We start from the raw sequence: 15,983 nt of genomic DNA on the forward strand, positions 1-15,983 counted from the left end.
GGCAAAGACAGAAGGTTATAATGAAAACTATTGTCCTGGGGGTTGGTTTGGAAGGGGACCAAGCCTAGGACACTTTGAAATGATTTTTCACTATGAACTTAAAATATCAGTGGCAATGCATGCTGCATACTCGAGAAATAAGCAAACAAAACAAAGAAAGGAATGGAGACCTAATTTCAATTCCATTTGATCTAACAAATATTTGTTGCAAGGATATTAAATGTCAAGCACTGTGCTTAGTATAGGAGATTCAGAAATGAATAAGATAGTGCCGCCTTCTCTATATTAAAGCTCTTTGAGGACTAAAATCAATAGGTAGTCAACAAATTATAATTAAAAAACAAGATTTAAATGGTTAATGACAGGTTTTCTCTGTCTCTCTTTTCATTCTGTCTGATTATTTCTTTCCCTACATTCTCTTCCTTAGTCTGTTCCTTAATGTTGATATTCCTTATGATTCTATCACTGATGATCTTCTCACTCTATATATACCCTTCTTAGATGATCTCATCCACTTCTACAGTTTAAAATATAACTTACATACCAATGATTTCTAAATCTATACTTATAACTGCAATCTGACTTTTTAAAATATAAATTTATTTATTTTAATTGCAGGCTAATTACTTTACAATATTGTATCGCCAACCATCAACATGAATCCACCACAGGTATACACATGTTCCCCATCCTGAACCACCCTCCCTCCTCCCTCCCTGTACCATCCCTGTGGGTCGTCCCAGTGCACCAGCCCCAAGCATCCAGTATCATGCATCGAACCTGGACTGGAGATTCATTTCACATATGATATTATACATGTTTCAAAGCCATTCTCCCAAATCATCCCACCCTCGCCCTCTCCCACAGAGTCCAAAAGACTGTTCTATACATCTATGTCTCTTTTCCTGTCTCGAATACAGGGTTATCATCACCATCTTTCTAAATTCCATATATATGTGTTAGTATACTGTATTGGTGTTTTTTTTTTTTTTCTGGCTTACTTGACTCTGTATAATAAGCTCCAGTTTCATCCACCTCATTAGAACGGATTCAAATGTATACTTTTTAATGGCTGAGTAATACTCCATTGTGTATATGTACCACAGCTTTCTTATCCATTCGTCTCCTGATGGACATCTAGGTTGCTTTCATGTCCTGGCTATTATAAACAGTGCTGCGATGGACATTGGGGTACATGTGTCTCTTTCAATTCTGGTTTCCTCAGTGTATATGCCCAGCAGTGAGACTGCTGTGTCATAAGGCAGTTCTATTTCCAGTTTTTTAAGGAATCTCCACACTGTTCTCCATAGTGGCTGTACTAGTTTGAATTCCCACCAACAATGTAAGAGGGTTCCCTTTTTTCCACACCCTCTCCAGCATTTATTGCTTGTAGACTTTTGGATTGCAGCCATTCTGACTGGCATGAAATGGTACCTCATTGTGGTTTTGATTTGCATTTCTCTGATAATGAGTGATGTTGAGCATCTTTTCATGTGTTTGTTAGCCATCTTTATGTCTTCTTTGGAGAAATGTGTATTTAGTTCTTTGGCCCATATTTTGATTGGGTCATTTATTTTTCTGGAATTGAGCTGCAGGTGTTGCTTGTATATTTTTGAGATTAGTTGTTTGTCAGTTGCTTCATTTGCTATTATTTTATCCCATTCTGGAGGCTGTCCTTTCACCTTGCTTATAGTTTCCTTTGTTGTGCAGAAGCTTTTAAGCTTAATTAGGTCCCATTTGTTTATTTTTGCTTTTATTTCCAATATTCTGGGAGATGGGTCATAGAGGATCCTGCTGTGATGTATGTTGGAGAGTATTTTGCCTATGTTATCCTCTAGGAGTTTTATAGTTTCTGGTCTTACGTTTAGATCTTTAATCCATTTTGAGTGTATTTTTGTGTATGGTGTTAGAAAGTGTTCTAGTTTCATTCTTTTACAAGTGGTTGACCAGTTTTCCCAGCACCACTTGTTAAAGAGATTGTCTTTACTCCATTGTATATTCTTGCCTCCTATGTCAAAGATAAGGTGTCCATAGGTGTGTGGATTTATCTCTGGGCTTTCTGTTTTGTTCCATTAATCTATATTTCTGTCTTTGTGCCAGTACCATACTGTCTTGATGACTGTGGCTTTGTAGTAGAGCCTGAAGTCAGGCAGGTTGATTCCTCCAGTTCCATTCTTCTTTCTCAAGATTGCTTTGGCTATTCAAGGTTTTTTTGTATTTCCATACAAATTGTGAAATTATTTGTTCTAGCTCTCTGAAAAATACTGTTGGTAGCTTGACAGAGATTGCATTGAATCTAGAGATTGCTTTGGGTAGTATACTCATTCCATGATATTGATTCTTCTGATCCATGAACATGGTATATTTCTCCATCTATTAGTGTCCTCTTTGATTTCTTTCACCAGTGTTTTATACTTTTCTATATATAGGTCTTTAGTTTCTCTAGGTAGATATATTCCTAAAGTATTTTATTCTTTTCATTGCAATGGTGAATGGAATTGTTTCCTTAATTTCTCTTTCTATGTTCTCATTATTAATGTATAGGAATGCAAGGGATTTATGTGTGTTGATTTTATATCCTGCCACTTTACTATATTCATTGATTAGCTCTAGTACTTTTCTGGTGGAGTCTTTAGGGTTTTCTATGTAGAGGATCATGTCATCTGGAAACAGTGAGAGTTTTACTTCTACTTTTCCAATTTGGATTCCTTTTATTTCTTTTTCTGCTCTGATTGCTGTGGCCAAAACTTCCAAAACTATGTTGAATAGTAGTGGTGAAAGTGGGCACCCTTGTCTTATTCCTGACTTTAGGGGAAAAGCTTTCAATTTTTCACTATTGAGGATAATGTTTGCTGTGGGTTTGTCATATATAGCTTTTATGTTGAGGCATGTTCCTTCTATTCCTGCTCTCTGGAGAGTTTTTATCATAAATGGATGTTGAATTTTGTCAAAGGCTTTCTCTGCATCTATTGATATAATCATATGGTTTTTATTTTTCAATTTGTTAATGTGGTGTATTACATTGATTGATTTGCGGATACTGAAGAATCCTTACATCCCTGGGATAAAGCCCACTTGGTCACGGTGTATGATCTTTTTAATGTGTTGTTGGATTTTGATTGCTAGAATTTTGTTAAGGATTTTTGAATCTATGTTCATCAGTGATATTGGCTTGTAGTTTTCTTTTTCTGTGGCATCTTTGTCAGGTTTTGGTATTAGGGTGATGGTGGCCTCATAGAATGAGTTTGGAAGTTTACTTTCCTCTGCAATTTTCTGGAAGTGTTTGAGTAGTATAGGTGTTAGCTCTTCTCTAAATTTTTGGTAGAATTCAGCTGTGAAGCCGTCTGGTCCTGGGCTTTTGTTTGCTGGAAGATTTCTGATTACAATTTCAATTTCCGTGCTTGTGACAGGTCTGTTAAGATTTTCTATTTCTTCCTGGTTCAGTTTTGGAAAGTTGTACTTTTCTAAGAATTTTTCCATTTCTTCCATGTTGTCCATTTTATTGGCATATGATTGCTGATTGTAGTTTCTTATGATCCTTTATATTTCTGTGTTGTCTGTTGTGATGTCTAGATTTTCATTTCTAATTTTGTTGATTTGATTTTTCTCCCTTTGTTTCTTGATGAATCTGGCTAATGTTTTGTCTTTTAAATTTCAAAGTCATTAGACTATCTCTACCTCGTTGGATCTCAAGAATCTCAAAGTGCAACATGTCCCACATCAAAATCTTCTTTCAACACCACTTTCTTCCAACCTACTGTTTTTCCCATATTGTTAATCTTAGTTGGTGGCTGCGTTAGTTTGCTAGAGCTGCCATAATAAAGTACCACAGACTGCGTGGCTTAGACAACAGAAATTTATATTTCTACTGCCTTGAAGGCTAGAAGTCCAAGATCAGGGCCTCAGCAAAGTTGGCTTCTTCTGAAGCCTCCTCCTTGACTCGCAGATGGCCTTCATGCTCACATGGTGCTCCCCTTCTATGCATATATATGGCCTAATCTTCTCTTCTTATAAAGACACCAGTCATATTGTATTAGGCCATGCAACTTCATTTTTCCTTAATTACTTCTTTAAAGGCCGTGTCTTCAAATACATTCACATAAAAAAATAATGGATATTAAGGCTTTAACATATGAATTTGGATAGTGGAGGGGGCACAATTTAGTTTGTAACACTGGGACCATTACTCACTCAGGCTCTAAAACCAAAAATCTATGGAATGAGGTTTGAGACATTGTACAGGAGACAGGGATCAAGACCATCCACATGGAAAAGAAAAGCAAAAAAGCAAAATGGCTGTCTGGGGAGGCCTTACAAATAGCTGTGAAAAGAAGAGAAGTGAAAAGCAAAGGAGAAAAGGAAAGATACAAGCATCTGAATGCAGAGTTTCACAGAATAGCAAGAAGAGATAAGAAAGCCTTCTTCAGCGATCAATGCAAAGAAATAGAGGAAAAGAACAGAATGGGAAAGACTAGAGATCTCTTCAAGAAAATCAGAGATACCAAGGGAACATTTCATGCAAAGATGGGCTCTATAAAGGACAGAAATGGTCTGGACTTAACAGAAGCAGAAGATATTAAGAAGAGGTGGCAAGAATACATGGAAGAACTGTACAAAAAAGATCTTCACGACCCAGATAATCATGATGATGTGATCACTAATCTAGAGCCAGACATCTTGGAATGTAAAGTCAAGTGGGCCTTAGAAAGCATCACTACGAACAAAGCCAGTGGAGGTGATGAAATTCCAGTTGAGCTATTTCAAATCCTGAAAGATGATGCTGTGAAAGTGCTGCACTCAATATGCCAGCAAATTGGAAAAGTCGGCCACAGGACTGGAAGAGGTCAGTTTTCATTCCAATTCCAAAGAAAGGCAATGCCAAAGAATGCTCAAACTACTGCACAATTAACTCATCTCACATGCTAGTAAAGTAACGCTCAAAATTCTCCAAGCCAGGCTTCAGCAATATGTGATCCGTGAACTCCCTGACGTTCAAGCTGGTATTAGAAAAGGCAGAGGAACTAGAGATCAAATTGCCAACATCTGCTGGATCATGGAAAAAGCAAGAGAGTTTTAGAAAAACATCTATTTCTGTTTTATTGACTATGCCAAAGCCTTTGACTGTGTGGATCACAATAAACTGTGGAAAATTCTGAGAGAGTTGGGAATACCAGACCACCTGACCTGCCTCTTGAGAAATCTGTATGCAGGTCAGGAAGCAACAGTTAGAACTGGACATGGAACAACAGACTGGTTCCAAGTAGGAAAAGAGTATGTCAAGTCTGTATATTGTCACCGTGCTTATTTAACTTCTATGCAGACTACATCATGAGAAACGCTGGACTGGAAGCAACACAAGCTGGAATCAAGATTGCTGGGAGAAATATCAATAACCTTAGATATGCAGATGATACCACCCTTATGGCAGAAAGTGAAGAGGAGCTAAAAAGCCTGTTGATGAAAGTGAAAGAGGAGAGTGAAAAAGTTGGCCTAAAGCTCAACATTCAGAAAACGAAGATCATGGCATCTGGTCCCATCACTTCATGGGAAATAGATGGGGAAACAGTGGAAACAGTGTCAGACTTTATTTTTTTGGGCTCCAAAATCACTGCAGATGGTGACTGCAGCCATGAAATTAAAAGACGCTTACTCCTTGGAAGAAAAGTCATGACCAACCTAGATAGCATATTCAAAAGCAGAGACATTACTTTGCCGACTAAGGTCCGTCTAGTCAAGGCTATGGTTTTTCCTGTGGTCATGCATGGATGTGAGAGTTGGACTGTGAAGAAGGCTGAGCACCAAAGAATTGATGCTTTTGAACTGTGTTGGAGAAGACTCTTGAGAGTCCCTTGGACTGCAAGGAGATCCAACCAGTCCATTCTGAAAGAGATCAGCCCTGGGATATCTTTGGAGGGAATGATGCTAAAGCTGAAACTCCAGTAGTTTGGCCACCTCATGGGAAGAGTTGACTCATTGGAAAAGACTCTGATGCTGGGAGGGATTGGGGGCAGGAGGAGAAGGGAATGACCGAGGATGAGATGGCTGGATGGCATCACGGACTCAATGGACGTGAGTCTGAGTGAACTCCGGGGTTTGGTGATGGACAGGGAGGCCTGGCATGCTGCCATTCATGGGGTCGCAAAGAGTCAGACATGACTGAGCGACTGAACTGAACTGTCCTGACTTCGCTCTCTGTCACATTCCCTTATCCAGTCAGTGACTAGGTATTTCTTATTCTAAATTCGTAAATCTATCAAGGCCATTCTTTTCTCCCTATATTGACTTCTAAAGCCTAGTTTAGGTTGTCCTCTTCTCTGATGAATCTCAAATCCATATCTCTTATCCAGTCTGTTTAAGGCTCCAGACTTATGGGTCCATCTAACCTGCTAGACATTCCCACTTGGATATCTCAGAGGTGCCCCAAATACCACATGTCCTCTGCTGTGTCATGCTCAGTCACTCAGTAATCTTCAACTCATTGCAACGCTATGGACTGGAGCCTGCCAGGCTCCTCTATCCATGGGAGTTTTCCCAGTCAAGAATACTGGAATGGGTTGCCATTTCCTCCTCCAGGGGATTTTCCTGACCCACATGTCTCAAATTGAATTAATTATATCTCCTTCCAAATATACCTTTCTTTCTATATTATCTCTGTCACTAAATGCAATGGCACCCCACTCCAGTACTCTTGCCTGGAAAATCCCATGGACGGAGGAGCCTGGTGGGCTGCAGTCCATGGGGTTGCTAAGAGTCGGACACGACTGAGTGACTTCACTTTGACTTTTCACTTTCATGCATTGGAGAAGGAAATGAATGGCAATCCACTCCAGTGTTCTTGCCTGGAGAATCCCAGGGATGGGGAGCCTGGTGGGCTCCCGTCTATGGGGTTGCACAGAGTCGGACACGACTGAAGCGACGCAGCAACAACAGCAAATGGCATGATGATCAGTTTCTAGAATGGAAACCTCCAAATAATCCTTTATTCCTCTCTTGCCTAATTAGGCCTCCATGACTAGTGAATTATTAAATCCAGTCATTTTTGCCTATGAATTGTCTTCCCAATCTTATTCTTTCTATCCTCAAGTTCCACTGTCTTAGTTGAGGTTCTCATAGTTACTTTTATTATTGCAATAGAGTCCTTACTGGTCCCTTTGCCTTCAATGATCTTTTCTAGGACTCAGATTTGAGGATAATCTCTGCCATGATTAAAATCTTTCTGTGTTTATTCATTGTCTATAAACATCAAAACTCATTATGGTGACATCATAGGCACTTCAAGTTCTTGACTGTGCCTAATACCTCCAGCCTTGCTTTTGGACAGTTTCTTCCATAGAGATGGAGACAACTGGGTGTCTCAGCTGGGCAGAGCTATGGGACATGTATGTGTGACTTCACCCATATCCTAATGTCTCAAAGGAAAATATTTTTCTAATTGTTGCAGACATGAGCACGCATGAATTGATTATGGAAGATATGAAATATCAATCATGGTTCTGTTTGTTCTACAATTCTTTGGCCAAACTTAAAACAAAATGAATCTATGAGAGCAGTCTTATGAAGAAATCCATGTTTATTGTGTTAGATTTTTTTCCCCCTCAACAATGTTACTCACACTATGCTTCTAATACCTTCCTTACACTTAATGCTTTATTGATTCTGAGCACTCTCTGCTTTTTTACCCTGCAATGCATTTTCTTTTTTTACATTTATTTTTAATTTATTTATTTTTTACTTTATAATATTGTATTGGTTTTGCCATACATCAACATGAATCTGCCACAGGTGTAGATGTGTTCCCAATCTTGAGCCTCCCTCCCACCTCTCTCCCCATACCATCTCTCTGGGTCATCCCAGTGCACCAGCCCCAGGCATCCTCTATCATGCATCGAACCTGGACTAGTGATTTTTTCACATATATTATACATGTTTCAGTGCTATTCTCCCAAATCGTCCCACCTTCATCCTCTCCCACAGAGTCCAAAAGACTGTTCTATACATCTGTGTCTCTTTTGCTGTCTCGCATACAGGATTATCATCACCATCTTTCTAAATTCCATATATATGTGTGTTAGTATACCCTATTAGTGTTTTTCTTTCTGGCTTGCTTCACTCTGTATAATAGGCTCCAGTTTCATTCACCTTGTTAGAACTGATTCAAATGTATTCTTTTTAATGGCTGAGTAATACTCCATTGTGTATATGTACCACAGCTTTCTCATACAGGGTTATCATTACCATCTTTCTAAATTCCATATATATATGTGTTAGTATACCCTATTAGTGTTTTTCTTTCTGGCTACTTCACTCTGTATAATAGGCTCCAGTTTCATTCACCTCGTTAGAACTGATTCAAATGTATTCCTTTTAATGGCTGAGTAATACTCCATTGTGTATATGTACTACAGCTTTCTTATCCATTCATCTGCTGATGGACATCTAGGTTGCTTCCATGTCCTGACTATTATAAACAGTGCTGTGATGAACATTGGGATACACGTGTTTCTTTCAATTCTGGTTTCCTCTGTGTGTATGCCCAGCAGTGTGATTGCTGGGCTGCATTCTTTGCTTGGGTTTCCCTTCTTCCCCTTGTTTACCTGAAAATTCTCATTTAGTCTTCAAAATACTGCCTAGATGTTACCAGTTTCTGACAGACTTCACTGATCTTATCTCTACCACTTCACTGAGTTCATCACCCTTTCCCTTGTTCTATTTTTGTATCTTGCCCATACTTCAAATGTTGCACTTATTACACTGTATTATAATTAGTTTCTGTGTTTTCTTCTGAGCAGACTTTGAGATCCTGTAAAACATGCCTCATTTGTTAAAAGCATTGAAATAAAATAAAAGTCAAATTGATATGCCATGGAAGCACAGAAAGAGGAATGATTAATTCTGATTCAGAAAAGCAGGGAAAATGACACAAAGCACCTGAAATTTCAGTAGGTTGTTCATTTACTAGCACTCTATGTGGCAAACACTGTTGTAGGGGCTAGATATATACTCAGTAGTTCACAAGACAAACACCATCCCTGACATTATAGAGCTCAGAAGCTATTTAGGGAGACAGAAGTTATAAGGGGGACAATCCTGCAAAAAAAAAAAAATATATATATATATATATATATATATATATAAATAACAAAACAGGCTAAGAAGGAAAAGTGCAAGGTATATTATGAAAATACCTAATTTAGATTGGGAAGCAGTGTTCAGGGAAGCCCACACTAAAGAGAAGTCCCTTAAGCTCAGATCTAAATAATGAGTGGAAATTAGCCTGTGAAGAGTGGGAAAAAGATTATTCCAGGCAGAGGGGTCAACAAATGCAAATACCTTGAAGCAGAAAAGAGGTTGTGTTTGAAGAATAGAAGGAAAGTCAGTGTGGTGGTAATGTAGTGAATGTGGAGGAGAGTTGCTTGAGATGAGTCTGAAGAGGTAGGCAGGGACTATATCATACAAGATTGTATCTCTTAGGACTCTTAGGCTGCATGTAACAGAAACCAAATTATGGTGGTTTAACAAAAAGTGTAGTTTTCTAACATAAAGGAGCCTCAATGTCAACAGTTCAGGACTCATAAGTTTCAGGACTCAAGCATCTATCTTTTTGTTCTATGATCCAATGAGCATGGCTTCTACCTTCAGGCTTCCTGCTGTTCTACTTCCAGGCAGCAAAAGGAAAGAATGCAAAGGGCAAAAAACATATAACAGCTAAGTCTATCTCATTCCATCAGGAAAGTAACAGTGTTTCTGGAAGCCCCACCTATCTATTAGATAGAACTGGATTGGATGGCCACCCTTAGGTACAATAGGGCATGAGAAGGTTTAATTTTCAGTTTAGTCTATTACTGCTCCTAAAAAAATTTACTGGTTTTATTAGAAAAGGGGAAAACATGTTGGGTAGGCAATTTGCAGTTGCTACCACAAAGTGTGTGGGATTTCTTAGTTTATTCTAAAAACAGTGGGAATTCATTGAGGGGTTTTAAGCAGGGGAGATACACAGTTCCTTTTATGCTGATTAGCATCTGTTTGGCTGTTGTGAGAAGGATGAATTGTAAGAGGGGCAAGAATGGTTTAAAGGTTGACCAGTTAGAAGGCAATTGCAAGAGCTTATGATGCCTTGGATTAAGGAAGTGGTAGTAGAGATGGAGAGAAGTAGAGGTGGCATGCTTTTGGTGAGAAATTGGATCCACAGGGTGAGAGAAGGAGAGGAATTAAAAAAATGATTCATGTGTTTGTGGTTTATGCATTTGGATGGAGAGTGCTATCATTTATTGAGATTATGAAACATGGAGGACCAGATTGGGGTGATGAGTATGATTTTGGACATGTTGAATTTGACGTGTTTATGAAGCATACAAAAGGAGATGTCTTGTTGGCAGTTGAACATATGTATCTGGAATTCAAAAGACGGGCCCTGGAGTAGAAATAGAGATTTGGGAACCATTTACCTGTGAATGGTATTTAAAACTATGGGAGCTGATGACATGGTTTAGAAAATGAGTACAGAACAGAAGGAGAGAAAGGCTCAAGGCTGACCACTGGGAATCTTCAAGAGTTATTTATTTAAAAATATACTTTTAAAATGGTTTTTGCATTTTATTAAAAAATGCATGCAGTATTCATTATAAAATAAGCCAGCAATATAGAGAAGTACAAAAAGGAGGGAAAAAATACCTCCAGAAACCTGCACAAACTAGAACTAATCAGTATTGTGCCTTAATTTGCTTATCTGAATAAGAGGATAAAAATAGTAACTATAAGATTGCTGTGATAATAAGATAATCCAAAGTGCTTACTTTGCTATCTGGCAAATAGTAAATAGTTCATAAACATTAATTACTAAGATAATAAACATTATTCTGGACATCACTTTTATTATAAAGGATTAAGGAATGGATAGATATAAAATTTTAATAGAAATAATATACATGCTCTTTCAGAAAGTCTGAAGTTGAACAAAAGACAAATAGATTAAAGTGAAAGTAAAGAAACTGACAAGTTTCAGATCAATGTTTCTTCCCTCTCAAGAAATAGTAGTCTCTGAAAGACTGCTTTAAAGTTAAGATTAAAGATTTGGAAAATATAAAGAAGTTATAGTTACTATATTTTTATCTCCATGTTTCAGTTCTTGATAGTGTTAGACTGATTCCCTGGGTAGTTGATTAAGGATACAGGTTCTGAATACAGCCTGCTTGGGTTAAGCTCAGTTCTGCAACTTACTAGCTATAAGGAAGGCAAATTATTTAATCTCTATGTGCTTCAGTTTTCTCATTTTTAGAATGAAGACTAAAAAGTGCCTACTTCATAAGGGGGAGAATGGATACATGTGTACGCATGGCTGAGTCCCTTTGCTGTCCATCTGAAACTATCACAACATTTTGGCTATACTTCAATGGATAAGAAAGCTGTGGTACATATACACAATGGAGTATTACTCAGCCATGAAAAAGAATACATTTGAATCAGTTCTAATGAGGTGGATGAAACTGGAGCCGATTATACAGTGAAGTAAGCCAGAGATAAAAACACCAATACAGTATACTAACACATATATATGGAATTTAGAAAGATGGTAACGATAACCCTTATGTGAGACAGCAAAAGAGACACAGATGTATAGAACAGTCTTTTGGACTCTGTGGGAGAGGGCGAGGATGGAATGATTTGTGAGAATGGCATTGAAACATGTATAATATCATATAAGAAACAAATTGCCATTCTAGGTTCGATGCAGGATATAGGATGCTCGGTGCTGGTGCACTGGGATGACCCAGAGGGGTGATACGGGGAGGGAGGTGGGAGGGGGGTTCAGGATTGGAAACACGTGTACACCTGTGGTGGATTCATGTTGATGTATGGCAAAACCAATACAGTATTGTAAAGTAAAATAAAGGAAAATTTAAAAAATAAATTAATTAATTTAAAAAATGTTTGAAAGTTCACTGGATTGTAAAGAAAAAAGAGTTAATACATATAAAATACTTGGCACAGTGCCTGGTACATAATGAACTATTATTATAAATATGAGGAAATGAGTTATCATTATATAATGTCATGAAATACACTTTTCCTTCCATCTCATGATTTTTGTTAGCTATATTATTATTTTTACCTTCTCATAGTTTATAACATTTATATTGTGTTCTCCACCTAGAATTCTCTAAGTTGTTTGATCCTGCTTCTGTGTTTAAATGAATTCAGTGCTTAACACTACTCCTTTTATTACAGCTTCTTTATTCCTGAGTTTTTGTTTGCATGTATCTCTTGATTGTCTAGGTTTTATAAGATGCTAGTTATTTTTTTTAAACCAGCCCTCATGAGTGTTGCATTCTTGAACTTTGGCAGGCTTGAAAATATCTGTGTGTTGAAGTGCAAACTGATAGGATAGAAAATTCTTGGATCACACTTTGGTTCCCTCGGGAGTTTGTTGATTATCACTCCACTGTCTATGGCACTATGGGCTACACTGGTCTTTTCATCATGGCCTCTTCCATTCATCCTTTGGCTGGATGGATTTCATTGCAGAAATTCCAGCATTATGACTCAAATGATGGAGGAGGAGGAGCTGTCAAAAGAGATTGAAATAGTGTAGCCAAGAAAAAGGGAAAACACTGAGGTGTCACAAAAGCCAAGAAAAGGTTAGGTTTGACAAAGATGGCAGTAGTGAATTCTGTCAGAAGCCTCTACAAGGTCAAAAGTCTGTCAAAAATAGGATTTGAGTGGATACAGAGAATGTGGAAGAGCATTTTGGGCTGCAATAATAAATGAAAATTTTATAGGTGTATAAGTATGTGTTTGGGTTGTGGGAGTACTGAGTAGTCCATTGTGGGTGAAAAATTGATTGCAGGGGAAAGATGACAGACCATGTTGCTCAGATGTCTTTTTCTATCAGGTTGCTTTGTTTTTTTCCTTTCTGCCTGTCCGCCTAGCTCTTCATCTGGATTAAAGAAAAATATCTCTGAGTTATCTTTCTCTTACTCCCTTCTTTAGTGTCTTCTATTTGTTGTTTTTCCATTGCTCAGTCTTGTCTGACTCATTGCAACCCCATGGCCTGCAGCACACCAGGCATCCCTGTCCTTCACCATCTCCTGGAGCCTGCTCAAACTCATGTCCATTGAATCGGTGATGTCATTCAACTGTCTCATCTGCTCTCATTCCCTTCTCCTCCTGGAGCCTTCAGTCTTTTCGACTTTCCCAGCATTAGGGTCTTTTTCAGTGAGTTAGCTCTTCGCATCAGGTGGCCCAAGTATTGGAGCTTCAGCTTCAGCATCAGTCCCCATTATGATGATTTGGGATTGATTTCCTTTAGGATTGACTGGTTTGTTCTCCTTGTGGTCCAAGGGACTCTCAAGAGTCTTCTCCAACACCACAGTTCAAAAGCATCAATTCTTTGGTGCTCAGCCTTTTTTATGGTCCAACTCTAACATCTATACATGACTCCTGGAAAAACTATAGCTTTGACCAGATGGTCAATGTCTTCTATATTTCTTTATTTTTTTGGAATAAAAAGGATGGGATTTTCAGCAATGTCCTGTCCAAAAATCAATAAATCAATTCAATAAATATTGAATATCTATTGAGAATGCTGTAGTACATAAAACAGTATAATGGCGAAGACAGGGACTGCAACTATCACAGCCTAGTGTGTGCTAAGTGCTATCTTAAGGCAGTATGGGGAGCTTTGGAGTGCAGAGGAAAGCCTGCTCTGTAAGGTTACAGGGAGGTTTAGTTCAGTTCAGGGGAAGGGTACTTAGGGCAGGCTTCCAGGAGAAAATGATTGAGAAATCAAAACTTGCAAGATGAATAGGCAGGCAAAGTTATCGAGAGAGAGAGAGAGAGAGAGTGTTTTAGGCAGAAGGAAATCATGGATAAAAGCTTGAAAATGTGAAAGAGAATGGAACGTTTGAGCAACTGAAAGAATTTTAGTGTGGAAGGAGTGTTTAAACTTTTTTCTGTTACAAAAGAAGTACATTTTCAATCAAAGTTTATTCCCTACCTCTAAAATCCACAAATTAACCACTAATGGTTTAATGAGAATTATTTTAATATCTTTTACTCTTCACTACGTCAAAGCTGTATATTGTCACCCTGCTTATTTAGCTTATATGCAGAGTACATCATGAGAAATGCTGGACTGGAAGAAGCACAAGCTGGAATCAAGATTGCCAGGAGAAGTATCAAAAACCTCAGATATGCAGATGACACCACCCTTATGGCAGAAAGTGAGGAGAAACTAAAAAGCCTCTTGATGAAAGTGAAAGAGGAGAGTGAAAAAGTTGGCTTAAAGCTCAACATTCAGAAAACGAAGATCATGGCATCCAGTCCCATCACTTCATGGGAAATAGATGAGGAAACAGTGGAAACAGTGTCAGACTTTATTTTTTGGGGCTCCAAAATCACTGCAGATGGTGATTGCAGCCATGAAATTAAAAGATGCTTACTCCTTGGAAGGAAAGTTATGACCAACCTAGATAGCATATTGAAAAGCAGAGACATTACTTTGCCAAAAATAGTCCGTCTAGTCAAGGCTATGGTTTTTCCTGTGGTCATGTATGGATGTGAGAGTTGGACTGTGAAGAAAGCTGAGCACTGAAGAATTGATGCTTTTGAACTGTGGTGTTGAAGAAGACTCTTGCGAATCCCTTGGACTGCAAGGAGATCCAACTAGTCCATCCCGTTAGGATCAGTCCTGGGTGTTTCATTGGAAGGACTGATGTTAAAGCTGAAACTCCAATACTTTGGCCACCTCATGTGAAGAGTTGACTCATTGGAAAAGACTTTGATGCTGGGAGGGATTGGGGGCAGGAGGAGAAGGGGACAACAGAAGATGAGATGGCTGGATGGCATCACTGACTCGATGGACATGAGTTTGAGTGAACTTTGGGAGTTGGTGATGGACAGGGAGGCCTGGTGTGCTGCAATTCATAGGGTTGCAAAGAGTCGGACATGACTGAGCGACCGAATTGAACTGAACTCTTCAAGTGAAAATTCACACTCACATACACATGTATGTGTGTATATACACTGTATTAATAGTCTGAAAAATATATCATCTTATAAAATATTCATATCTGTCTTCTATATCCTTACTTTCAATAGAACTGTATTGACAATTGAACAGAATTCCATATACGATGCAATAAAAATTTCCATCTACCTGATGAATGATTAAGTAAAATATAGTATAGACATGCAATGGAATATTGTTAGGCAATAAAGAAGAATTAAATGCTTCTACATTGTACAACTTGACTGAATCTTGAAAATATTTTCCTAAATGAAAGAAGTCAAATGTTGCTATGAACGAACATTCATGTAAAAGTTTTTGTGTGAACATATGTTTTTAAATTCTCTTGAGAATGTCCCTAGGAGGAGAATTGCTGGACCATTTCATAATTTTATGTTTAGGTTTCTGAGGAACCATCTAACATTTTTGGGCAGTGATACGAGTTTGCACACTCATGTCCATCGAGTTGGTGATGCCATCCAACCATCTCATCCTCTGTCATTCCCTTCTCTTCCTGCCTTGAATCTTTTCCAGCATCATGGTCTTCTCCAATGAAGTCAGTTCTTCACATCAGATGGCCAAAGTATTGGAGTTTCATTTTCAGCATCAATCCTTCCAATTCAGGACTGATTTCCTTGAGGATAGACTGGTTGGATCTCCCTGTAGTCCAAGGGACTCTCAAGAGTCTTCTGCAACACCACAGTTCAAAAGTATCAATTCTTCTGCACTCAGCTTTCTTTATAGTCCAACTCTCACATCCATACATGACTACTAGAAAAACCATAGCTTTGACTAGACAGACCTTTGTTGGCAAAGTAATATTTCTGCTTTTTAATATGCTGTCTAGGTTGGTCATAGATTTTCTTCCAAGGAACAAGTGTCTTTTAATTTCATAGCTGCAATCACCATCTGCAGTGATTGTGGAACCCAAGAAAATAAATTCTGTCACTGTTTCCATAGTTTCCCCATCTATTTGCCA

The sequence above is a fragment of the Capra hircus genome (assembly GCF_001704415.2).
Source record: "Capra hircus breed San Clemente chromosome X unlocalized genomic scaffold, ASM170441v1, whole genome shotgun sequence".
NCBI classification, from domain to species: domain Eukaryota; kingdom Metazoa; phylum Chordata; class Mammalia; order Artiodactyla; family Bovidae; genus Capra; species Capra hircus.